The following is a 24792-nucleotide window of genomic DNA, read 5'->3' as shown; positions in this document are numbered from 1 at the left end:
AATTTCGCGTCATTAGATTCTACGGTAGCTTGAACAACAGATACGAAGCCGCGCAGACTCGACTCTCTTCATTTTCTTTCCCGACACGTAGTTGTACACTCTGGCACAGTCCTCCATGCCGTTTCTTTCTCTCGCTTTTATTTATCCGCGCCTCTGTTGCCAAATCTTTCTACCCTTTTCTTCATCTTCTTATATCCTCGGCTCTTTTACCTTCCCCTGTGGAATCGGTTTACTCTCAGCAACCACCAGCCCTGACGATTTTCATCAGCGTTCCATTCAGTTTTAAGATCGAACACGGTACTTTGCGAACTCCCGCGTTTTTCTATTTTCCACCGTTTATTGGTTTCGTTGCTGAAGCTTCTATCAAACAACTTCCGATTTGCCGCGATTCTCCGTTGAAATCCAATGATTTTTCGCACCACGGAAACGCTTGTCGATATGCAATTGTACTGTCGTCGATTGTCGTTCGGGTAATGTCGGTTTTTAACGCGAAAAATGACTCGTACAAACTCAACGTCGACACACCGCGTTGCATTTCTTTATTGTATTTATACGGTATAACGAACGGAAAATGTGAGTGGAATGGAATTCTCCGTAAATAGTGTTTGCACGATGAAAGGAAACTGGGTATGGAGCGAAACTGTGTGCGTGAAATCATTTGCGAAACTGTATTTAATCCAGCTGTTCTCCTCCGATCTGTATGGCCCGAAATTGATGCCACATCTTAACAAATATTGCTCGAATATAGACAGTTTTTAAATATTTGATCCCAACGTCCGATATAATTTCATCGTCTTTCGCGTGCACCATACTTTTTACGAGTAAAAAATAACCAAGAACAAAGATATCTGAAAAAACATACGCGTGAAAAAAAATGCAAACGTGGAAAGATGTAAACGCGAAGAAGCAACAAGAAGAACAGCGGGGTTAAAATTATTCCGGAGCGTGGCTGTGAGTTGGTTGACCGCGATTTTCGGAACGACGCAGCTCCTGCGTTTTTCCAGATTCAGCAAGCAAGATACAATAAAAATGCGAGTATTATACGTGTACATGTGCACACCATCGATGAAATTCCAACACACCGTAACGTTTTAAAATTGAGAAAAGATATCTAAGCATAAAACGAAATCGCTTCTCAATATCTTTCACCGTCCGATCACGAACAACGATATTCACTGCTGAATCTTACGTTATGCGTCGGAGTGTCGTCATCACGACGCGTTCTTCCCCCGATCTCTTTCTTTATTTTTTCTTTTTTTTTCTTCTTCTTATCTGGCAGCGTTCCTTCCACCATTTCATCACCTCTGGCTCTATCGACGCTTCCGACGATCGAGGTAGGTCACGTCTCTATTTTGTATTCCACCAAGCTCGCATCCATTCCCGCGCTAAACAATAGGGTGCAGTCTGCTTGCTTTCTTCGAAGAGTCTGCGCAGGTTGAGCTCGCGAAAACCTGTACGAGTTACAGCGCGGATAGTCGCGCCAGGGAAAAGTTGCGAAATTTCCGCAGTCTCCTCTGTCTCCGAGCCACGCCGTTCATCCCTCTTTGTCTTCGTGTTTTCTCGTTCTCTGGCCACACCGAGCGTTCCTGGCCCCTTCTTTCACACGATACAAGTAAACGAGTGTTTGAAGATAACGGTGGAACGGGGCGTTCCTTTTATCCAAAGGTTCATCTCGATTTCAAATGCAAATGCGCCTGACGCGAGAAGACCAGGAAGGCGAGATAGAAGGAAGGTGTACGCGGCAACTTGCCGCAGTCTGTTTAGCGAGTTCGCACTCAATCTAAGGCCCGGTCTTTTGTCCTCGCGATTTGCCTCGCTTCGCTTTCTCGTTTCACGCGATTATCCGTCTCGCGTTTCACTCTATCGTTCCACTCGCTTTTCAATTTCTCCAACGTTCCAAGCTTCGCTTTCGATGCATAGAATTTTTATAATTTCGCCAATTGTCGCGTCTCGGCGTACAAATTTGTTTAACGAATTAATCGTGCAGTGGTTTCTCAAGTTAAAAAGAAACATACAGTCTTGCCAAAAGAAAAAGAAAAGAAAAGAAAAGAAACCACACACATGCAAAATCAAAGTGGAGGATAGATATATCCAATGACGAGACCCAACTCTAGAATATAGAACTAAAATTCGCCAGGAAACGCAGGAAACCGATCGCAAAGCTCGTTAGCGTCTAACTTCGTCGTCTTCAATTTCGCCTCTCCGGGAGCGAACCACAGCGAACGAGGCAATTAAGCCAGTTATCTTAACGGTCGAACCGTCACAAGCAAGAAAGCCGAATCTTCGAATTCGTTAGGGATAAATCATCCTAGGCGCGAGTGCCGCGCGAGATTTTATTGCCATTTTCGGCTGTAACCGAACTATTCCGGCTCTACCGTCGCCGCCCAACTTTTAACTGCCTCAGCAAACTTCGATGTTCCCGTGGTAACCCTGTCCTCGTGATAACATTCTGAAATCGTGAGTCGGAAATTCGTAGGTATTAGATTTATTTATTTACTATTTATATAAAGAATACGAAATATGTTCGTTGAAATAGTCTCTGATTAAAATAGTGTTTGGACGATAAAAGAGAACCGAGTTACGTGGAATAGAAACTGTGTATGAAATTAATCATGAAACTGTATGCGAAATTAATTGTAAAACTGTAACTGACCGTCCTGAAGAAATAAATGAATCGATTGACGGCAATTTTCGGACTGACGGCAACTTTCTTTTTTGTATTGTTCAGACGGATGTCTGTAATGGATTGGAGGCTTTAGAAACTGCTATAGCTCAAGCTACGAAGAGCTGTAAGGTAAATGATACGTTTAAAGACCAATGTGTAGGGTAAGCGATGACTGGACAGAAAGTCACGCGAGACGGAATTTCTAAAAATATGGTATAGAGGGAGAAAGTGTGATCGTACGGTCACTGGAAGCGTGATAGCGAAATGAGGATGAAAATAGCAGAAGTCTGGCGCGTACTAAGCCTGGAGGGTATTTTCAGATCGTAAGGGATCAGATCAACAGATTTCCAGACTGCCGCGGGTTCCTGTATTCTTCCAGATTCATAGGACAGCAAGCGATGCGATGAAGGTACAGCTTCTGCGCTTATTCGTCAAAGGTGTTATACGTGCGTGAACACATTAATTATCAATGAAATCCCAACAGCAAAGTAGCGCGGAGTTTTCCCACGAAGGAAACATCCTGCAGCCTCCCGAATTTTGCGAGACGTTTTATCGTGCAACGACGGTGCATCGCGATCGACGAATTGGCGCATGTTTTTTTAAGCTACGCGAGGAGGAATAACGTTTTCACGATATCGACAGTCGGAGAACCAAGTTTGTACAATGAAAGGGGAAAGCGTTTCCGTAAGATGGAAACAACGAAGAAAAAGAATGAAAATCGCAACGTCTGGCGAGAACCTGGTAATTTGCGAGCTCGATACAGCTTTGCCATTTATCGTAGCGATAAAACGTTTTGGTATTTTTGTTGGCCACAGACAGTTCCAATGGTGTGCAGACTGAATGGATGCCTGTAGTCTTGATTCCTAGAGGATTCTCCTCGATGGAGGTCAACGCGAGCCCCCGCGATTTCCTACAGATCGCTACATAGAGAGGCAAATGTATGGCGTATGTAAATGTTAGCCCGGCTAGGGTAATCGGAAATTTGCTGGCTGTGCTTCGGGGCCACGCCTGTTAGAGGAAGCCGAAATCTACGGCGAGCAATCGACGATTGTTTCCTCCGTGCGCAGGATGCTTCATAAATGCATGCCTATATTTCACGAGATGAACGTACGTTAAAATAAGTAAAAAAAAAAAAAAAAGAGAAAAAACGTCGTACGAACATACGTCCTATCGGCTTCGATTTTCGAGTTAGTTGTGAATAATAGAAAAACATGTTCAATGTGTCTGCCTCGTATCTCGGTTCACGTTCCCGCACGTTTCAACACGACAATTGGTACCTACAGAAAATTGGAAGAGAGGTGACGAGCACCTGTCACCACTGCGGAGAGCCCGAGGACACGGCCCAGCACACGCTGGAGTTTTGTCCGGTGTGAGAGGCTTCCTGCCATGTCCCGCGACTAACGATTGGCAAGAGTTCGGACCCTCCGTCAGTTGTGGAAGATGCTGAGAGGGCAACAGGAATTGCTCGCAGTCCGCTCCTATTGAGAAGAAGTAATGCTCGCAAAGGAGCGGGCAGAGAGAACTTCTCTCGGCAGCCTTGCGCCCTAGGTCCTCCTCGGACTTGCACGACGGCCCAGGAGATAGTGTTGAAAGGGGTGACCCCTCTCTATGGCCAAACTAAACCTGAGGAATGGCTTCCTCAGAATGGGAGAAGACGCAGGAGTGCTCCGGCAGTAATTCGAAAGAGGTCCCGGGGCAACTCTGTTAAGCGTCAGGTAGGCCACCGTGGGGTTTTAGTTAGTAAGTTCGGCACTACCCCGTCGCTTCCCAGAAGAGCGGCGAGGTGTCCATGAGAATTTCCTCGCGTAAAAAAAGACATCGTAGCTGAAGGCATTTAATTATCTGCAATTTATAGAATCGGCTTCACTGCCGTGAAAGGAGTGCGACGAAGCATATTATCATTGGACGTATCGTTTAGTTAGCTCTGTTATCGATAATTTCAATTAAAAATTAGTTTCATTAATTCAGTCTTTTTTTGTGTTACTCCAATTACAGCGAAAAGTGCCGGTCTATTTTGCCGATTTATCCATCACATACTTGCCAAATTGTATGTTCTTTATTTTTTATTGTATATCTACAATTATATAATAAAAATTATATAATATTGTATATCTACAAAAATTCTTTGTAGTTATTGGCGGTGGAATGTGGTACAATGGAGGAGCGATTTTTCACGCAACAATAAATCGAAATACCAACATTGGAATAACATTTTTACAAGCGGACCTTGCTTTTGGAAAGATAAAGTTTGAAAACTGTTGAAGTAGTTTGTTAAATAGTAAAATATTGTAACTGTTAAAAGAATCGCGCACTTTGTACTTAAAATTAATATGGTAAATTTCATTTTATCCTGTATCTTGCTTGTTCGCATTTGTAAATTAAGTTTGGATGGGGAATTAGAGCGTTTAATTTCCATGAACACTTATTAGCGCAAAAATATTAGTTGAAAATGCCTTGCGTATTTTTCTTCGCAGAGAGCTCTTTGAAAATGAAATCCCCCGCGTATACCGGATTTTATGTTTTTAATTTTCAAATGTTACAGCGATGTTCTCTTTGAAGCTTTCTGGGCATTGTATTATTATCTTTAACGTACGAACCGTATAATTTTTAAACATCGAAATATATCAACCGTAAAAAATTAAAAGCCGTGCAAAATTCTCGCTTCATCTCGATTAATCTACGAATCCGTAACAGATATCGAACTCGTTGAAAACTTTAAGCCGCCAGTGTATTTGTACCCTGCAAGTTATAAAGCCTGAGCTAATCTTCTTCGCCGCGAACATTGTTTATCAAATTAATTTTCAACAACTTGTTTCATCGAATGAACGATATAAAATACACGATTTATCGACCATTTGTTTCATTTTATTTGGAGTTCCAGTGTGATTTTCCTTGTACGTATTCGATTATCGTGATATTATAGACGAAATATGTTACATTTGGAAACTTGTTGTTAGACACGTCATAAACTTGAGAACGGACAGATTTGCGCACCATTTATATCATACTGTTTTATATCATATATCGTTTATGTCTCTGCCAATTGTCTTGAAAGCTAACCTTGCGGTTATTCTGCATGATTCCTATTCACCAAAATTTGTATCGTTGTGGGTCCGCAACGACGGAGATCCTCTGCCTGCTGGTTTGGAACGGCAAATGTATGCCATATGTAAATGTTATCCGAGGCGTAGGGTAATCTGGAATTTGCTCGTAGTGGTTCAGAGACAAGCGTAGCAAGGTAAGCTCAGGTTTATGCTACGATTGATACTACGCCCTACGTATCCTACTCAAGGTTATACGTCGAAAACTACGTCGTGATATATCTAATGCAAAACAGCAGCCTTTAATCGTAAACCAAGAATCGTAATCCAAGAATTGAGAAAAACGCAAACGATATAATACGTATAATGACTTCTCTGTTCTCGAGTTTATGGCGCGTCTGATAATAAGTTTTCAAACGAGGCACATTTCGTGTGTAAATATCATTAAAATTGACATATTTGCGACGATGCTTCGGGTTTAAAAAGATCTTCCTTCGGGTTAGCCCTGAAAAGTTCAAGTGAAATGTACGCGAAACGTCGAAACAAAGCGCAACGTATTGAATAACGCGATCGAAGCCTGAAAAATCACGAATATGTCGTGATTCGTGTTTAAAATCTGGTGTCCCTCGCAAAGTTAAAAATCTAAAATTCGACAAAACTGTCCGTTTCTCAGATAATAACGCGAGAGCCGTCCAAGAGAAGAATTATAGCGTTAACGCGATATTTAATTTGCAATTTTCTTCGGTCCAACGAAATTATCGAATTTTGTTCCTCGTTTCTTTAATTCGTAATGCTGCTTGCTTGAACAATTCAAAACAACCACTTATCCGATTACGTTCACGAGCAAAACACAACGTCCTCGTTCCGTCAGGAAGGAACGGTAACTTGGAAGTAATCTAATAATGAAAGACCTGACTAATTTAGCGGTCGTATTCCTGCTGTTTTCTTTTCAAGACCGAGATGAGGGCAGTGGTCAGAGTACCGACCTGTATGCGCTCAGAAAGGTTAACAATACGTTGCCTCTCCAGCAACGGCACAAAACACAGAGGAATTTCGTACAGCTGGTTGAGGCTGTTCGAGCAAGCTATATTATTAGCGGCGAGTTGAGAACCACTGAAACGTGGAATCGGAAAAATTGTGTCGAGCGCATTCAGAGAAAACGAGAGAAACAGAGGAAACTCTCTTTGTAGAATTTAGCTTGTGACAAAGGAATGCATTGTGTATAACTGCTAGACATCTGACCTTGACTTGCTACTACCGATTGCTTATCGTTATTATCGCATTATCGACGTTAAGATAAATACTTGCTTCGCTTTTTTTTTTTTTATTGAGTTTTACACTGATTTTGTAAATCCATTTGCTATTTATCATCGCCCCTCATTTTCATACGAAAATTCATCGAAAGTTCAACGAATACATCGTTAAACGGATAGCAGATCGGCGATAAGATTAATTCGTTACAAACTATATAGCTTTATTCCAACACAACGACAAGCAGAGAAAGAACTTCTTGATTAAACGAAAACTACCTTCTTTAATTATAACTTTCCATAAAGAATTCTCATTTCCTTCCCAATTGGAAACTAACACTTTAACGATAAGATTCTTTCGACTGTACCAGCTTTTACCTAGCTGTTTATCTGAGAACGTACGACTACTCTGAGAGAACTGTAAGAAACTGTTTGCTTAATACTTAAATGCTAATTTCAAATAAGGAAAGATCGCGATGATTCAAGATTAAAGCGAGAAGTGACAATATAGAAGATTACTCGTAACCTGCCATTGTTCTCCGTTCTCGATCTACTCCCCCCCAAATTCCCCGAATAACATTGCAGCTATGAATTTCTAACTTTATTCGTAGAGTGCGTTCCCACGTAGCTGGAAACCCGAATCGCATACAGCCACAATTTCAATGTGCACCGTTGCAATGCATTCAAAATATAGTTACGCACATGCAGTACCACGCTGCAAAGGATTCGATGAAACTGCGGTCAGAAAGTAATCAAGTTGCAGGAATTTATAGAACCATGTTAACATCCACGTTTTTGTGCAAAAAGTATTCAAAAGAGATACTATATCGAAATTGCCGCTACTAGCGTAACTCAATTGCAAATTTCAGACGCATATAGTATAATATTTTTGTTGAGAAGATACCACGCTGGACTGCAGTGATGAAGATTCTAATATACTCCGTATATTAAATCAGAAAATTTAAAGGGCGGTTCTTGAAGCTGAAATAAGACGAAAATCAAGGATAAAAAGATTGCGTTTTCGGCTTAGTTTTTCAGTTATTGGCAATTAGAAATCGGCCAAAATACTCCTGCACGCGAGCAAACCTCCTTACACGAACGTAAGTAGGTCAGCCTAAGCAGCGGGGTGCGCAGGTATCCTGAAATCGAACGATACATGGGCAGCAGCTTAACTCGTACAAGTCGTAGAGAAAAATATTATGACAATTTGAAGACGTAAGTCATTCTACGCGACGTTCTGTAGAAAAAATTGTAGATTAAACATTACGCCTGCGTATCGAAAATGGCCTCATGAAATTTTCGATTAGAGACAATTGATATTTCCTCTAATCCTTTGCCTCCATGAATGATTAACAAATAACAGCACACATAAACAATATTTACTCTAATTTCATACACGCACCGCGATCATTCCGTCCGTGGTTCTCCAAAGAATAATCAAATCGTTAAGTATTCTTAAGATGCTACTAAATGTGATCGAATCTTGTCTTGCACGAATTACACACATTTTCTATGCAAATTATCGATTCACTACGTGTTACAATATTCGCATACATACACGTGAAATGAAAAATGAAAAACGTATACAACTAAGAGGACATGGAACGAAATAACGCGTCGAGGAACGTTTAATTCTTGAGAAAGTCGAATTCTTTTAATTCCGATCAAGTCTCCGACATTGATATAAACGTCAATATCGAATCGCATTACTCATGGCCGATAAGCGTGACACGACAGTATGCACTTGAGTAACAAATTTAAAGCAAATGCCATACGTACGCGTGCAGGATGATGTAGGCATTTGTTACTGCGTCAGTTCACTTAATCCACCCATCAATCAGTGAATTTTATCTTGTATTAATTCTATGATATAATACCTCAATTTTGTACCTTTTTGATATAGTTACTGCAGCTCGTATTTCACTATACATATTCCGCTATAAATCTCTTAATATGCAAATTCCGTAAACTATAAAGTGTAATGTTACAAAATATATCATCGAACACGAGACTATTAATATTTCACGAAAGACGATATAATCTCTAGCAATATTTCAAAAAACATGACTAGCAAGAAACATTAAACCCGCATGTGGCCAAGGATATGCTACATCCGATATCGTCTTAAAGAACAGAGAGTTCGTGAACAGGACAGGTCTCTGGATAACGATGTTTTAAAGACCAAGATAGAAACGGATGTTCCAACAACGGTACGAGAACTCGCTGTACAAGTTGCGGTAAGTCGATCAAATCGTTACCTTGGTGCAACTAAAAACATAGAAAGTTAAATAAACGAATTTCGTACAAGTTGACCGCATACGTTTACAACTATCTAATAATGCGTTCGTCGATGGCATAATGAAAATTCAACTGAGAAATAATAAATAATATGCAGGGTGGCTCGCGTACCGAGCGAAAATTCAAAGTCGATTTTCTCGAAAACAAAGCCTCGAACGAAAAACTTTTATTCTATATTTTCGACTTCTTTTTTCGCGTAGAATCACCCTCTTTCCGCTTGTACCGCCAGTTACCAGCCATCCTGTATACATTGAATAGTCGAAACTCTGCTTCTTCCGAGTCAAACGATCTCAAACTAACTCAAAATATTTTTCCTATTTTCTCTATTATTTATATTATTTGTAGCTTATCGAGGTATAATCCAATGAATGACACTATGAAACCTGCTGTCTCTAATTTAAGCTATCGTGTTCAACGGAACTTGTCAACGATCATCATTAATTCCGTCGTGCAAATGTTGTAAAGACACGCACGCTGCTACACAACCAGGAAGCAACGCGATGTAAATTTCAGGCTTGCGTAGCAATTCAATGTATCGTTAGCTACTTCCTGAATCGTGAAACAACATGGCCGTAAACCACAAGCCTTGAGAGGTAGCCCGTATGACCAACGTAATCTCTAAAATCGATCGAACGAATATGTTATTAACTGTTAGCTGTTAACAGTTAGCTGTTGAGACCTGTTTCGAAAGTGTGTGCCTAAAACGTGTGGCGAAAAGTAAGCGACGACGAGTATACTCGTCAAACGCAGAGAACGTGGAAACAGCATCGTCAAACGCCGTCTATTGAAGAGAAACCACGACGAGCCAGAATCATGGGAACATCAATATTCCAGTATTGTTCACGTAGGCTTAAAATTGCACGCGAAACAATGACAAAGTTGCGAGAGCCCAAGTATCGTACAGACTCGGGAACGTGTTTTACGAATCACAGCTACTACGGTCGTAATCAAGCGGTTAATTCACATAGTTGATCATGCAAATAGGATTCTTGCTTGAACCGTAAACAACGTGTTCCGATGCAAGCTATTAGCGGCGAAACTTCGCTTTAAATCTTTCACCGAAAACTTCGGAATAGTTAACTGTTACAACTTTTCCAGCGGTTGCTCGAGAATTTAATAACAACGCGGGTCTATGTATTTCGATCGTCAACTTGAATATTAAAGTTTCTAGATAACTGTGCTATCGATGTTCGAGCGATCATAAACGTAAAATTCTATACGAGAAAAAGCGGTCGATACTTCGGAAATTGTACACATTCGTCCGTCGTCATTGATTCGTAGAGTTTGGTAAAATTAATCGGAATTCCAAGTTTCACGAACGAACTTTTTCTTTTTTTTTTTTTTTTTTTTTTTTTGCACGTGAAGAAATCCTCATGGACACTCCGCTGTTGCTAATAATCGGCAACAGCAGAGTAGTGTCGGATCGCTAACAAGCAACTAGCGAGACCGTATGTAAGAAGGACGGAAAAATATTTTATTGCAAGTAATTGCGCGATTTAAGGGACGAAGCTTCAAAGAAATACGAGACAGAGGGCAACGAATGTGACACGCGCACAGCGAACAGGGTAACTACACGCGCGTTTGCATAAAACATTTTATTTACTTTCTCACGTTACAGAACGGGTTATGACGTACACTTTCCGCGCCGTGGGGAACACATTTTTGGACGCGCGCGTACACTTGAAGCACTTCCTTGTCGTGTTTCAAAGGATCCACTTCCTCCTATGAAACTTAAAATGCGTTTCTTCTCAAGTATTCAAAAACCCATGCATAAAGGCAGCCTTTAATTGCTCAAGCACGTTTCCACGGTTATTTAAGCTTTAACTTCGAAACAAGATTCCAAGTGCGTACTTATTATAAAATGAAAAAAGAGACAAAATTGAAAAAGAAAAAAAAGAGAGAGAGAGAGAACAAAGCAGATTCCATCGTTGCGCGATCGATATGCCTAAGCACTTAACGTAATGGCCAACGATAAAAGATAATACCTCGAGATCGTTCCCTTTGACTCGTGAAAATCGATGGTACGTACGGCCAATCACGGGTAAAAATATATCTTACGAGCAATTAGCTTGGTCCAGCGTGAAAAGCGGCGCAAACAATTACTTTTAACGAATCGCCGGCAATTCTCGGTGGGGGCAATTACTTTTATCCAGCGGGAACAATAGCCGCGTGATCAGCGATCAGCAGCGTTAGGTGCGGGTGATTGGCGCGACAACGCGCACGATATGACGCGGAATCGCGCGCGCCTTGCCAATATAAACCGATGGTAGGCGTCACGTAGATTCGTGTGCGGTTGCACCGGTTACCAGCCGGTGTATCTAACCCAGTTGTCAATTCGTATAGCTTGTTTCGCACTCATTCGACGTATTGCGTCGCGGTGAAACGCGGCCAGAATACAAATAAAGTTTGGAGACCCCGCGAGCGAGCAACGGCAGCCATTCCAAGTCAAACAGGAGCCCCGGCAGCTTTAATAATATTCCTCGAGGACGAACCGTATCGCTGTGTGTGACGCGGATAAATAAATAAAAGTTTTCTGGGCGCCCGAGGACTTTGGACGAGTGAAAGAGAGAGAGAGAGGGAGAGGGAGACAGAGGGAAAGAGAGAAAAGTAGGCAAAACCAAGCGAAGTGTGCAATTTTGCGAAAATTTCGCGGACGAATCTCGCGAGCGTTTAAAGGAGCGCTCGTCGATCGGGCCATTGCTTTCAAACTTTCCGTTTCATCGACATTACGGATGGACGTTAAGGAAAATATTCCCGCTACGGCTGGATTGAATGCGGCCTATTTCAAACGTTTCCGCGCAAAATTCATCGACGAAAACGTCCTATCGCTCGCATCTCTACCACTCCATATAAAATCGTTATCGGTTCCCAACGATTTTTTCCCTTTTCTGTCGTGTTTTATTATCCTCGTCGATCACAGCGAGTGGCACTTACACCATCGCGTCTCTATTCTATCGGACTTTATGCCATCGCGATTACGCAATGGGATTTATTACGTGTACGATGTTACGCTCGCATAATCTTCCGAACTAGAGCGAAAAATAGTTTCGAGCCTTTTTGTTCAGTTTAGTTAGTTAAATAATCCTATCCACGACTAGTCTAACCTCGAAACGTGTCTAAATTAACACATCTTTGAACTCGTGCAGTAAGTTTACCAGGTTGAGGCCAAGTTGGTAGTCGTCGAACCACAAATTTAGTTAAGTGCTCGAACGACATCTTTCTGCAAAAAGTTCGAAAGTGAGACCAGCTAACGGACTTGATCGTTGAACTTTCTCCAGCGATGCGTCTTATTGTTTTACAACCAAACAGAAGCGTTACACGTACCTTGAATGGCAATTACCCTCTGTTCGAGTAGCTGGAATTAAAGACAGAAAGACTCGGCGGTGACACGACGCGAATCGATCGACCGAACCGCATCAGAGCACCGTCGTATACGTACGAATAATGTAAATGAAATAACTTGCGTATGAAACAATGGAATTTAAAGTATCTCGTTTAAAAGAGGATGACGTAGAAATTATAGATACGTCGTATTTGCTAACGACATGGGCAAACAAATGGTGTCAATAATATAGTCTCGAAAGCTAGGTATCTATCGGTCGAACAAAATGTTTGCGAACGTTCGTTAATGACAATTTACTTCGATAGAAACAGGAAACACGCGATGGACAGCAAATAATCGCGAACGTTTACGAGCGTCGGAGTAATGCCGATACATTAAAGAAAATGGTCGCTTGCGTTTGTGTGCGTTCAGTAAAGACAAATGACTCTATATTGTCTTCCACATCGACGAATACCTGCAAAGGCTTACGCCCTTGTTTTCGACATATTTCAACGCAAAGTGTTTGCAAATGTTCGCGAGCATATTAATCGATTACTCGTCTGGTCATACTATAGTCCTATTATTTTGAACACTTCAAATATTAATATACACGGTAGAATGATTGAAAGCGATTTGTTTGCCGGAACTGTGTGCTTGCTTACTAGCTACCACGACAAATTTTACAAGCGACATTCTCAGCGGAACCGCAAGGAAAAACTTGTCCTGGAGAACGTAAAAGCACACGAGGCTACGAAGGTAAGAATCGGGTAGACTTTAGATTAGACGTTATCCCTGTGAGATATCATTTGACCAGCGTGCAAACAAAGCGCCGGCATCTCCTTTCAAACGTCAAGGAGCAATTATTTGCGAGAACTTTGAAAAAATTGCGTGTTTGCACTTTTTTAATTAAATTTCCCGTCGGATGGACGGTCCGCGACCGCGTCGCGACCACGCGGTGGACTTGAGAACTTTCAGGAATTTAATTGAAGTCCAGGCATCCTGGCCAACGGGCCGCCCCTTTGCCGACTAGAAAGAGTATTTCCTGGCAAATTTGCGGAAAATTTGCCGCAGCTCAGCCCCCGCTAGAGGACAACCCCTGACCTGGCAATACGTTCGCCCGAAAAGTCGACAAGTATTCAGCCTGCACGCTGACACACGATCTCAAGCACCGTACGAGCGAAAATATGTAACAAAACCAGCTCCAAACATTTCGGCGCGTACTTTGAAAAACGAACGGAACACCAGAGCTTATCGTGAAAACTTGAAATTGTTACGAGACGAAGAAACCATTCGCGGCGATCGAACTCGATTCGGGGCGAAGCGCAATATTGCGAAATGACCGATACTTCGCCGATAATTTGCCTCGCCGTTTACGTCGTAACCGAATACGATGTCTGTACAAAAAGGGGTTTAAAACGGTAGATGTGCGAGCACAGGGAAAACTGACCTTAAACCGTGAAACTGTACGAGATAAACATAATTAAAAATATACTTGACAAAACGAGAAGCTATGTTACGTTTACGAAAATTTATGCACGGAGGACAATGCTAAACTGTTTCACCTGTTGAACATTAATACGTTACGTGTCTCACTTTCCGCGGTCTCTTATTTCAATGGTAACCGTATCATGTAATTTTACGATACTCCGTTCCTTTGAATTCGTCGATTTAATTTACATTCCATTAACGAATGGATTTGTATTTCATAAAAAAATAATTCTTCCGTAAACTAGGTTTCGGAATGTATAACTTTTATTTGTCATATTTATAGAAGAAATGAATAATCATCGAAACAGAAGTACACGACGAGACACGCGATACACAGTTTGAAAAGATCAAAGAAAGCGAACGTCGCTTTTTCCGAGGCACGAAAGGATGAAGAATCATCGGTGCCTAGAGGTTCCTTTGCTGCTGACAAACTAGGGACGAAGCACGTGAGAACGCGAATCGTACATCGTTTGGTCGAGTGCCACTGGTAGGCATCTTCGTGAAAGGAAGCCGAAAACGCGGCAAAAGAAAAAGAAAACGAAACGACGACGCGAAGAAGCAAAACCATGCGCCTCTATAGAACGGCGACGAAAGTCAAGAGGTTAAGCGCCTTACGGGATCCAACGAATACGGGGGAGCTTCGTGGGGAAAGTGCTTTTTATGTCGACGTGTCTGGCGTACGAGCCGCGCGAAAATGTGCCATTGATTTTTATCGCTGAAAAATAGGCTTTCGCGATCGGTTATGGAGAGAGAAAAGGAATGTGGTAACAGGTAAGCAGGTGCATGGCGTGGCACAGAAATTGAGGAAACGTCGGCGTGGAAAAGAGAGAAGTTTGCCTTTCTTCCTCTACTTCCGCCTCCTCCGCTCCTCTTCCTGTGTCTCGCGTCGAAGCGCCAGTAACATACAGGAAAGCGTACGAACACCGGACGAATTTTTAGCAGTTTCGATTTCCGATGAAAAATGAATTTTTAATAGGAAACTTCGTTCTTTTCAAGGGAAACATTCCGTGCACCTGCTGCTCCTCTTTCCTCCCGTGTCCGCAACTCCAGGTCACTGCGCATTATTCAGAAGTATATTTCGTATGTCCACGGTGTCCGGATCTAACAAAAATCCATTTACGAGCCAGCTAAATGTTTTTATTCGCAACGATGTTCCGGATGAAGTACGTAAATCGACGACGATATCAGTTACGAATTTCAATACAAACGATACAGATACGGTATCAACTACGAATCTATATGCGTACAAGGTGCAGTTGTAGGCTATATATAGCGAGATTATAAATTGAAACATTAAACGATGATACCGATTGATCTAGTTACACTCAGGGCTGACGCGTCTCGTGACTAAAGCTGCCGAGCTACTCTTTGCCGCCGATCTACGTACGAATTGAAAGACAGAAATACGTAGTTCTCAATTGACATGGAACGGCTCTGAACGAAACCAAGCTCTTCCTTAAAATATCTCGACTTGCGTGTTTCGGCCATCAAACGTGTAAACTTTAATGCCTGGCAGATTTTACGACCTCGCTATATCGCTTTCAACTGTTACACGAAAGAAGGGAATTATAAATATTATAGCGATAGCGGACTGTCGTTGTCAGACACGTTCTTTTCCAAAAAAATCGAAAAGAGAACTCGACTCGAGCACGCGTCTTACACAGTGAACGTATTGAAAAAAGCACGAAACACCATTTATAGTGGTGTAGGCGCGATTTAGGCAGCGAATGCGTAAAAAACAAGGTGTGCGAGAATATTCGAAGAAACGCGAACCAATTAACAAATCACGCCATCGGTTCGCCGTATTCGAATTTCGTTCGTGTTTTCAACGTGACGCTTTTACTCGAAAAATCTTATTTCGGCTAACGGTGCTCGATTTGAGGGGAAAAACGACCGTGTTTCACTGGCTTGTCGCGCAACTGGCTACATGGCCGTGTGTTGAACGCGCAGAGAAGCACGCACGCCATGGTAAAAGTTACATGGCCAAAAAGTTCGATTAAAAAACAGATATACCAGATTGCGGAATCGAATTAACCGGCGTTTCCACGCCACCCGTTTCTCTCCCGTGCATTTTTTTCCATTTGTCGATCTTTGTTTTTTACAGCGGCCTCCGCTCGGCCAACGTTCAACGCGAGAAGCATGCGCGGCACAACGTGATCGGAATGTTCATTGGTAATTCAGAGTGGCCGAGCTATCGAGCCCCGAAGGCGTCGAGCCGGGATGAAGATAGCAGAAGTCGAACGGAAACTCGTCGTAGAGATCGCTTCGAGATCGACTTGGGTGAAACGAAGCAAGGTGAAGAGCATGCCCCAACAAGGAATGGAAAATAAGTGGATCGATCGGACGAAGAAAGACCAGATCCGTGGATGGATTGCGAGCAAGTATCGAGGATTAGGAAACGACGATTGCTATCCGGAAAGAGACGATGCACGAAGATAAAGAAAATGAACTGAAGATAAGAGACGAGGAGGACGCTACGAGCTATGTTTCTCAGTGAAATGAAGAATAATAATTCGCTAATCAACTGCAAAAAAAAAAAAGATTGATCCAACATTTCAAACATCGAAGCTTCGGCTACGGCTACGTTCGGAAACGTTACAGAAGCGCGGATACGTTTCCCAGTTTAAACTCTAGATCCGAGGATTTTTACGAGCGACTCTTCTTGCTTAAAATGCTTGATGCAGAAGCTGTAAAGGTTAACCATAAAAGCTAGGTGCATTATCGTATTTATTGCGTGCTGTGTGTACACCATTTTATAGAAACAGTACACGTATACAAGTTCTTACTCGAAAGAGACGATCTCCCAGCTACTGTTTACAAACGTGTATCGAATTTGATAGACGTCGTTTCGAGCATTCGAATGGCGTAATAATTTTTCAACGACGTTACAATAAGCGTTGTATTTTTCGAACGAAGTGCGAGAACGTCGCTGGTAATCCGCTAATTATGTACGTCGTAAATCGAGTTGGTACGACGGTGATAAAAGGGACGCGAGGAATCGAAGACAGACAAGGAAAAGAAACTAGATCCGACCAACGCGGGAACGCTTTCGCCTGTCAAAACCTGGTCGAGGCTTTGGAACCGAGGACTCGGAACGCTTGGCACTTTATATTAAAATCCTTCCTCCCGTGTCAACCCGATATCCCAGGTCCTCGTATTTCCTCTCCGTTATTCTCCAACGTACCCACCAACATTTACCGCACGGATTCTACCTTTCTATACCTACCTATAGCTGCTATGTATTTGACCGAACAAAAGTGACGTCTAACGCGTACGATCGATCAGATAGACAGCAATGAAGCCATACGCCAATCATTCCGTGATCTTGCCTATTATTTTCCACGAAGATGATTCCATCCCGCTTTAGTTACGATCTTAGAGAGTCTCGGGTTATTTGAATATTTCACGTTTATATCGCCTCCCTCCATGCCTTCTTCTATTTCCTTGATTAACATTTAATCTTCCATGAATGCACATTTTTTAAAGTTCGATAAGCATCAAAGTTTCGTGGAAAAGAAGTTTTTACCAGTTCATTTTGTTTTGTTATTTATTCTACCCTTTAAAAGGGTTCAAATGGATCTTTGATCTTGCGCAAATATTGATCGTATTACACGTGTTCGCGTCGACGCGCAATTTCTCATTAAAAGCCTAACGAAGTAATGCCGTTATACGTGCAGCGAACATGACAAAGTGTGTCCGCTGATCCTTATTAACGTTTCCTACGTGAAAAAGACAAGATTTATGAGGTCAGTGAACGTGAAAAGTTCAGGGGAGGGCATAACGCGATATCAGAAATCGCGAAAGGATCAGAGATCGAAACAGATAAACAACTCGAGGCTCGTTGTCAATGAACTTCGCTATATCCGAAAAGCTGAAATCCGAACAGCGGAGCGGTCGGTCGAGATGCTTACCGGCGCTATCCTTCGTAGAATGGAAACGGCAGGGAAATTCAAAAGAGCGTGTTTGTCGTCCACTCGGCGAACCCTCCTGAAAATTGGCCTGCTGTCACTCGAAAATTTCAGTCCTGGTCAGCGTGGGACATTCGCAAAACACTGAGTGAAATTAAATCAAGTCCTATTTGTCGCTGTTTGTTCCGTTAAAAGCCACAAAACGACTATCGCTATATATAGTTTCTACAACACGCGGACATAAAGTAACAAGTACGTACACCTCCGTCCACAAATCACAGGACAGTTGGCAACTTTTAATACAAGTTTTAACAATAGAACAGGGAACAAAGGCTTCGGTCGTAGCGTAAAATAGTTTTCTTGTGATACATATGGTTACTAAGGATCAAGTTGATCTTGTAATTTTAACATCTATTTGCATGTATCCTAAGTGTAGAAAGTGTTCTGTGGTACATAGACAGTAGAGTATGTCTAATAATAATATGTCAATAATATTGATTTAATAATCGTACTTTTATGATTCTGTGTGAAAACGGAATATCGCGATGAGAGCTATAGCACCTATGTGACGCAGCTAGCACCATATGTGAAATGAAGAAGGAAATGACTTACTCTTGCGTTTTATCGTTGATCATGCCCAATAGTCAATTATCTTCCTGCGTTAAGTAATTTTACTTAATTGATTGCCTGATAAAAGTTAAAAATCATAGTCGCGTTAAATATTTCATTAAAAAAAATTTGCGAGAAACGTCGATGACAGATGTAACTTTGGTAACTATAAATATGTGAGCGCGATACAATTGGCATAATTTTATTAAAAACGCCCATATCTTCGACAACGATATTACATCAATGACGCGGAGCTATCGAATTGGATTATTTTCACCGAGAAAGTGTGACGAGAAGCGCAATGTTCAGAAACTTTGAATGGCCCTTGAAAGCATCTTATGCAGCGAGTATCAGGAAATGGAACGTGAAAATGAATACTGGCTGCGTCTCCATAGTACAACTTCTTTGCCATATCTCATGCGAATGTTTTATCTCGCCAAAGAACTTCTCCGAAACTCAAGTATACGAAAATGAAATACCCCAAACTCTTTGTAACTTTTTTATTATGCGCAAAAATATATGCGAAAATACGTTGTACCTGTAGTTTATTGCATTTCAAAACGTAGTTGCGTACAACTGACAAAGCTGGAATGTCAGTACTCTAAACTAAACGATATATTATACATAATAGTCGTGTATTCTTTCACGTAGGTATAGTACGGCGATTAATACGCGAATAAGAATTTTCAACGATCTAAATCTTTATAACACCTATTTCTTAGCCTGATGAAAATTTCTTTAATTTCCAGGATAAAGGAAATGCAAATAAAACAAGTCTAATTCGGATTGCTCGTAGAGCAATCGTACATCACGCGTATTCAGCTCTGTCTTTAACAATCGCCTAGTCTCCGGAAACAGAAGACTAGCTTGAAGTATATCCGTTGGACATATTCCAGTGCACGGTTGCAGTAGCTTTAGGGTCGAAATACCGCGACGGTTGCATGGTTGGTATTGGTATTACCGATATTAGCATTGCCAGTAACTCTTTCGAAACAGTCTTGGCACGTTCTGTACTCCGGCTTCTGTATGCTTCATTTCCTACACCTTGGCCGAATCACGCTTCGAAGTTTCGCATATCTGTGCTTATATTCGCGCCACTTTTAACGTTCCTTATCATCTATCTCGCTTCATAGTTTCTCATTGTATTATTCGTATATTCCCCGAAACGAATTATAATCACGAAGAATTAATCTGTACGCGTTGTTCCTGTGATTCTTTTAACTCGTAGATTTATCCTATTTATCGCAAAAACTTCATTTATCTAGCTATATTATATTATTTATCGCTTACTATTTTTATCTATTTACGATAGTTTTATTTATTATACTCGGTGAATGTTTCATTTATTTGTCTATACTTGGAAACGCAGCCGAAAAATAATATTTTGTAGCGTGCGTCTGATAAAAAGTCCGCAATCGTAGGCAGCTTTCTCGACGACCGTATTCGAGTAAAAGCTTAAGCCTTTATAATTATCCGCGCCCTGTGTTTACCTATTTCTCTTTTATTCAGTATCTACGCATTTACAGGCGCACTTATGAAATGCAACTAATTAAGATCACATTAACCCGGTTTTAAAGAACTCTTTCCATTAAAGGGGCACTGACAAACCGAGGGACTAGCGCCAGATAAGTAACGTATTTAATTTTCCCAAAAGTTTCTGAAAAAGAGAAAAGAAGCGGAGAAAAATTCGGTTTCTACGTAAAATGGATTTTATTTCTCTCCAGGGACATGAATATTTCACACATTCGATCTCAATGAAAATCGTCTTGGAGGCACGTCAAAAATGCAGCTCGCGCCAGGCGCAAATGTATTTGGTCAAAACACGATAAATTCTTCTCTATCCTTTTCCCTTTTTTTTTCTTCTCTTTTTTGAAAAACCTCGTTTCAACGTTTCAACGAAAAGCATGTCGTGCACCAGAAGGTTTTGCATTTTTATACATTTTACGTCGATCAAGCTGTCTTCTTTTTGAGCCCGCTTCACTATGCTACATATCGATTGAAATACGCATAGATATCGTCGAAGCTTGATTTTATGCAGCTTCATGCAGTTCCTGTTACATTAACTTTTAACGGTTTCCCCGTTCGCGTACACAAAAGATAAGCAATTAGCAATGAAAATAAAAATCTCTCGTACGAGAGAAAGTCGATGCATAAAGAAAAATTCTATTAGTCGTTGTGTTGTTCATATTTCGTATGCTACTGCGTGTGCTTATACCTTGAAGAAGATCATTTTGTTGCCAACAGGATGTAAGAATTCGTCAGTGATATATTTTTCAGTATATGAAAGTCAAGAAAATAGTCAATAAATTTCAATTCGTCGTTATTTCGAAATATATGACAATAAATAAAATAACGAACAAGATATCTAATGGAACTAGTAAATCATGATAAAACTTGCTAAAAAAGTTTTCCCTCGATATATATATATATATATCTCGTTCGTTAATTTATTTATTGTTATTTATTTCAAAATAACGACAAATTGAAATTTATTGACTATTTTTTTCATTTCCATATACTGAAAAATATATCACTGACGAATTCTTACATCCTGTTGGCAACAAAATGATCTTTTATATTTTACACTATATGATTTATTTTACACAAATATATATTTTACACTATATATATATACATATATATAGTGTAAAATTGAACGTGACTGTAAGTTCATAGCAATAAATCTTCCTAAAATAATGCGTACTAAATTTTATTATCTCATTAAAGAAGGTATGAAAGAACCGTAGCAAAATATGTATCAACCAAAGTCCTTTGATGTACAGAGATTGAAGCTGGAATATTCAGTCGAGTAATACGCTATGAGTTCAAGCAACTTCGGTATAATCAAGAGTCTCTTAATATCATAAAACGGAATATCATAACTTTGTTATATCCCTTCGGTTTTCCAATTATACTTAATCTTATACTAAAACTGCTTGGTAATTAGCGTGCGAGAAAGAAGATTCAATATGAAAAAATATTAGAAGCGGTGGCTTTTACACGCGTCTCTATCGGTATCGATCTCTATCATATTAAAAACAAGCATATAATCTATAAACTTACCAACTCTGGAACGACGAGTATTCAATCCGTCGAAATCACCAATGGGTTGAATGGTTCACTAATTCGTAGATGAGTTTCTCCCGTGATAATCTAATTTCTTCAACGAAACACAAACATGTTTCGCTGTAATCCAGTTACCGGTGTACAAATTCATCGAAGGCAGTCGATGTTTCGCAAACTTGTTGTTTACACTTCGTTACACGACATTACACTGATACACCAACTGATTAACGATGTTTATTTAAATTCTATTGTCCGTGTGTATTGCTACAGCTACGCCGTGACGCTTTGTGGAACGTTTACACAAAAACGTGGTCAAGGACGTCACTAATTGAGAATAAATACAACCAATGCGTAAATGCCACTCGAAGCTTAAATTCAGAATACGAACGTAATAAATGAAAAGATCGCTATACGCGTTGTTCGATTTTATTTCCCAATTACAGCCAATCATGCGCGAAATATGCTCTTATTCGAAAGAATGACAGAATAAATTCATGAAAAAGAAAAAAAAAGAAGGATGGTTGACGAAAAGTGGAAACGAGGTCACTTAACGCGCAAATTTAAATGAATTTTTCTTTTATTCTTCTACGTCCCGGATATAAATGCCGCGACACTGTCCGCGTTTCTACAGGCTCGAGCTCATTTCTTGCGACATTTCAAAGTGTTCTAAAGCTTGGAAGCAGACCAGTTACGTGGCTCCATTTTAATCGAGATCCCTGCAGCAGTTAAAGTCGAACGAATCCCGCTGAATATCTACGAAACGGTTTGCTAAATTGCCAATCTTCCTAGTGCAAATCGGAACGAACGCGTATTTAAACGATACCATTCGTTACGATGTCAATCCTTTTAATTAATTTTCAAACGCGATATTTTCAGATTTAGAATCACAGCGCACGGTACAAAGCGTACAAACGATCATTCTTGAATCTAATTACAAATTGTACCGCTCGATTTGACTTTACATGAGACAACGAACGAGATTCGTTGCTGTAATTGAAGGGTGTTTTATAAATTCATGCTAGAGCAACGATGCTAATTAACTATCTTAATTATAAATTACTGGTTCACTTCGAAGAATCTGACCTCATAATCTTTGAAATTTGTAAACATTTCTATCTATCTATTAAGATTTAATCAAGCTAAGCTATCAGCTGTTGTTCGAATAAAATATATTTCTATTGCTAAAAATAACAATTTCCGACCAACGACTAATGACTTTTCTGTTAATTGAAAATAACGAAATAGCGTGTGAAATTGAAAGCACAGTATTCTGTTCCAAGCTCAATAATAAACCGAAATAATAAATTTATCCAGAAATCGTCATGTTTAAATTCGTTTTCCTCCATGTTTATCATTTTTTATCTCCTCGATTTTCCGACGGTACTTCCTTGTTGCAGTATTCTATCGATCGCAAAACCCGATCTTTTGTAAATATCAGCAAGATCGGTTTACTCGAAAGCAAGATGGAGCGACGTTTTATGAAATACCTACGTGTTAGAGGTGGTCGGTTCATTCGCGAAGAAGCAAAAGAACGATGGTCCGCGGAAGTCTAAAACATTTCATCTGTCGTGATGAATATTCATCTGTATTACATTATCATTGTTTATACGGAACACATCGCGAACAAAGAATTTCCTTGCTTGAGAATTTTAATTCCAAAGCATTTCAAATAAAACGTTTATAGCTACATCTCGAAACGAGAAAAAACAAACGAAACACGTAACACAAAACACGACGTATGAAGCGAATGAATTTGGAAGGACAATGTTAAATTACTCGAGAAATACATGCAAATAATTATATTACGAGAGAAATTACGAGAAAGACTTCAAATGATCTCGCGTTTCAATTTGGTTATTGAGGTCACGTTTGAGTGGATTTTGAGGTTAATTGGAAAACGTGCGATACCTTTCTGCGAAAAAATAAATACAAAATATTAATAATGGAATTGCGATACGCGTACAAAAACTAAAGAAGAATGATTAATTAAAATGAACTTGCATATGCGACGTTTGAAACACGGTGTCTGGCTTTGTACGTCGCGCTATACGCCGAGTTGAATTACTGTGAATCCGCTCGGTCGACTTGTTACATGCAATGGTATTAACTTCAATTGGATTGTTTCCAGATTCAGGATTCTTCTTTTCGAGAACGTACTTGTCGCAAAACACAGAGGGACGCGCAATCAAATCTAACACGAACAATTCATATACATGTAACTTCACACTGAACACGTGATCTTCAAAGTACTCGCGTCGATCGCTCGCAACTAACCTGACCTTTCACAATGCCCAACGGAATCGCGGCATTTCCTGTATTTGAAAAAATCACATTGCGCGAGCACGTCAATATTCTCGTCCTTCGTACGCACTTATCTTACTGTTTCGTATCATCCATTCGATCGATAATACGTCGAAATTCATTCAAAATCACTATACGATATATAACTCGAAGATCCCGATCCTTGCACCTTCCTTATCGAAATACGCTGCCTAACACTATAACCTCAAACCAGATATCGTTCCGAACACTTTTCACGTTCGAATTGTCCTTTCACCTCTGAACGATGCACTTTTCTTTGACACGATGGTAATGGTTCTTACGTCGACGATCAAGAATCAATTTTACGAGTACTATTATTTTCAGAGACGATCGATCGTGCAGGGTAACACGCGACACACGTTAAAACCGAACCGCGAACACACGTATTCACGATAATCATGCGCACCGGGCGCAGAACGACGAATGAACGAAAGCGCCGCAACCGAAACTTCGCGAGCCCCACCGCCCTTTCAGCGCTTGCGAGTTACCCGCGAATCCGGACGATCGCTGCCGGACGTCGCCGAACGTGCACGAAGATCGATGGGCGGATAGACGGGGTTCACGGTGTCGCCACAACATAATTAATCGGTGGAAATATAATTCTCGATCGTGGCTTTACGCCACTACTTCTGTTTTATTAATTGTGCTTGCTGCGGACGTGCTTACAAAAGAATCCCACGATGCGACGTTGATCCCCTGATTACTTTCCTACCATTTCGCAATGGCGTTAATAAAACTTTTTTCTTAAGTCTTTTATACTCTTTTCTCTTTTTGAATAACGAGCCGAATACCTCACGTTTGAACATTGTTTCACAGTATCGAC

At 40.6% G+C, this 24792-nt stretch overlaps 1 protein-coding gene across 8 annotated transcripts in view; it reads right to left on the bottom strand.

The window, feature by feature from the left end:
* Positions 1-24406, bottom strand: part of LOC117235442 (TWiK family of potassium channels protein 7-like) — a 290562-nt gene extending 266156 nt beyond the window's left edge. For 3 of the 8 annotated variants that reach the window (XM_033497463.1, XM_033497461.1, XM_033497467.1), the window contains exons 1-2: positions 23756-24406; positions 21645-22015 (exon numbers count right to left, since the gene is read on the bottom strand). The gene's annotated coding sequence lies outside the window, so the exon portion shown is untranslated. The remainder of the gene's footprint in view (positions 1-21644; positions 22016-23755) is intronic. The other 5 variants (XM_033497462.1, XM_033497465.1, XM_033497466.1 and 2 more) reach the window with 5 other exon arrangements.
* Positions 24407-24792: the final 386 nt, after the last annotated feature.

This window comes from Bombus vosnesenskii, unplaced genomic scaffold (genome assembly GCF_011952255.1).
Source record: "Bombus vosnesenskii isolate JDL3184/JDL3185 unplaced genomic scaffold, Bvos_JDL3184-5_v1.1 scf7180000013316, whole genome shotgun sequence".
In the NCBI taxonomy this organism is placed as follows: domain Eukaryota; kingdom Metazoa; phylum Arthropoda; class Insecta; order Hymenoptera; family Apidae; genus Bombus; species Bombus vosnesenskii.
This window is presented reverse-complemented; position numbering and strand designations above follow the sequence as displayed.